The sequence below is a fragment of the Rhinopithecus bieti genome, unplaced genomic scaffold, assembly GCF_001698545.2.
Source record: "Rhinopithecus bieti isolate Rb0 unplaced genomic scaffold, ASM169854v2 scaffold_16097, whole genome shotgun sequence".
Lineage (NCBI taxonomy): Eukaryota > Metazoa > Chordata > Mammalia > Primates > Cercopithecidae > Rhinopithecus > Rhinopithecus bieti.
In genome coordinates, this window is record NW_016808851.1 from 1240273 (window position 1) to 1243624 (window position 3352).

Below are 3352 nucleotides of genomic sequence, written 5' to 3' on the forward strand. Positions count from 1 at the left end.
CATACATCATGTTGCTTATGTATCTTACAATCAGGATTGTGAAGAGACAAGTTTCCCAAAAAATCAGACTGGTTGCATTTGTATATGTGCTTATGAGCAGACACATTTAATGAATGTTCATTTGGCAAAGTCTTACAATTAAGGATTTTTTCTTCCAGAGATAATTACATGAGCCCTGATAATTTTCCTCTAAGTCAGCCTCTGATTACCTCCCCGCTTGATAGAGACAACATGTACCAGACAAACAGTGGAGACAGACTCCCTGAGAGAACTGCAAGTGCTCTCTGGGGTTCAGAACAAGCCAACTGTATGAGAAGTGATACTTTCCAACTTCATGTCTTCATGGAGTTGAACGCCAAGGGAATTTGGGGACCAGGGGAAAAGAAATGGCGAGTAGCTCCCCTACTCCTCCCAAGACATTTTAGATTGTGGCTTTATTATTTAGTTTGAAATTTAAATTCCTGGAATATCAGATACCCGCAAACTCAAATGTGAGTAAAGAAATGCATTCCAAAGCCAAATGTAAATTCTTTTTAAATTATTCATGCACCTAGCTCACCATTAGAACAGATAATTGAAGTAACTGTAAATATGCACAAACAGAAATGACAGAAACAGAAACATCCACAACAAATTACAGATGGACAGAAAAATCCACTTAAGCGCTAAATAATTAGAGAGGAGAGAAGCCAAGGAAGGCAGGAGGCCATAGCTCTGGAGTGATGGGTGAGTTGGGACTATTCTGCAAACAGCCAGAGAGATGGGAGCCAATTTGGAGGGGAGGGAAGGGACCTGGCTGAGAGGAAGGGGCGTGGTGAGGGCTGAGGGGCAAAGCGTGTGTAGGGAAAGATAAATCCGTGGTGGGTTCTGGTTTCTGACAAGTCTGAACTCAGAGAGGCAAAAGTGACAGAGGGAACCCTGGTCAACATGAAAAAAAAAAGAAAGTACGCTACAGATGAGATGGTGGGGGGTCTTCCGGGAACCACCAGTCAGAGCACAGGGAAGTGACATCACAGCTGCAGCTTCCCACCCCAGGGCTGGGCCCATTCGCTTCCCTGTGGATGAGCAGGGGGTCAAAATGTTCTTAGAAGCAATTCTCCTGTAGTAGATGGCAATTTGGGAACAAGAATATGCCAAGCGGAGGTGGGCAGATCACCTGAGGTCAGGAGTTTGAGACTAGCCTGGCCAACATGGTGAAACTCTGTCTCTACTAAAAATATAAAAATTAGCTGGGCATGGTGGTGGGCATCTGTAATCCCAGCTTCTCAGGAGACTGAAGCAGGAGAATCACTTGAACCCAGGAGGCAGAGGTTGCAGTGAGCGAAGATCGTGCCACCACACTCCAGCCTGGGCAACAAAGGTAGACTCTGTCTCAAAAAAAAAAAGAATATGTTAATTGGCAAATGGTTTGAAGTTCCCCTATTTAAAAAAAAATAGGGGGTTCAAAGCAGCTATTTAGAACCCAACAGGTTTTAAGGGTTAAGGAATATGATGTTCTCCCAGGGCCCCCCCAAGTCCTTATTTGCCACCACAGTGTGTTCCCTTTCAATTGCACGAAGGTAACCGACAAAAGGAAACTCTCCAGAAAACTTAATGAAGTCAGCAAAGCAACCTGAGCATGAAAGTCCAATATTGGCTGCGATATTGATCATTCCTAAGTCAATGTACCTAAGTTAATCACGAAAAGTTCAGCTCTTAGCATAATTTTTTTCTTTGGAGACAATCTCTATTGCCTAAGCTGGAGCGCAGTGGCGCAATCACAGCTCACTGCAGCCTCAACCTTCCTGGGCTCAGGTGGTCCTCCCCACTGAGCCTCCTGAATAACTGGGACTACAGGCACGCACTACCACGCCCAGTTACAGTTTTTTAAATTTTTTGTAGAGATGGGGTTTCACTATGTTGCCCAGGGTGGTCCCAAACTCCTGAACACAAGCAATCCTCCCACCTTGGCCTCCGAAAGTGCTGGGATTGCAGGCATGAGCCACCGTCCCAGCCTCTTAGCAGACTTTGAAATGGGAGCAGAGATTTGAGCAGGTGTCCCCCCTTTGTACAGACATCTGGTGGTGGCTGACGTTCCTGTTCCAAGCCCAAGTCAGCAGCCCGGTGAGGACTGAGAATGGAGACCAGATTCTTCAAAGAGCCACCAAAATGAAGGCTCACAGCAATCAGATAACAGTAGCAACAGGAAGCCAGTCAAGATGGGCATCCAGTTATTTAACATCTGATTCTAACAGCAAACATTGACTGAAAGATTAACATTTGCCAGAGACTATCCCAATGATCTTGCACAGATTATTTTATTTAATCCTACAACAACCTTAGAAAGTAGGTACATAGTTGCTTTTTAAAAAAATTTTTTCCCCACTTTGTAGTTAAGGAAACAGAGACTCCGAGAGGTAAGGGAACATACCCCAGATGCCACCATCTGCAAGTGACAGCTGGGACTCAGCCTGGTCCACCTGACTGTAGAGCCATGTGTGATGCACTGAGCACTTCTGCCTGAATCCAGTGGGGGCTGTCCAGGTTGGGATGAAGCTATGTGCAGAGGAATGAAAGGTTTGAGATGCTCTAAGGGTTCTTGGACCCAGCTGTGTGATGGGAATTTGAAATCTCAAAGAGTGAAGAAGCCACTTCTGTAGTAGGTGATTTGGGAAGAGTAAGTGAGGAAACATAGAGTCTGCATACCCCTGAGTGGAGATGACAGTACTGACAGTACTAACCCAGACAGACTGCCTGGAACCCCCAGATTGTGTCCAACATGGGTAAGAAGAGAGGGACTTTAACAGGAGCTTGTGTCCTCTCACACATGACCACCAGCCTCGACACACAGAGGCTTACCTCCATGTCACCAGGGGGCAAGTGTCGTGGGAGGCCAGCCTCCCCTCATCCTCACAGTGACCAATGGACCCACACCAGGCATTGGTGTGCAGTGAGCCTACCCCACACACCCCACCTGTAAGCCACAGCCTTGCTGCTGGTCCTAGAACTGAGGCATGGGATCAAAGCAGAAAAATCAGTCAACTTTAAAATTGCTAATATTGCCATCCAGATATTTTTTATAGGAGAATCTTGTTTAAAAATCCAGCAGAGACCAGGCGCAGTGGCTCATGTCTGTAATCCCAGCACTTTGGGAGGCCGAGGCAGGTGGATCACTTGAGGCCAGGAGTTCAAGACCAGCCTGAACAACAGGGTAAAACCCTGTGTTTACTAAAAATACAAAAATTAGCCAAGCATGATGACACATTCCCGTAATCCTAACTACTCAGGAGGCTAAGGCATGAGAATTGCTTGAGCCCTGGAGGCGGAAGTTGGTTGCAGTGAGCCAAGATTGTCTCACTGCACTCCAGCCTGG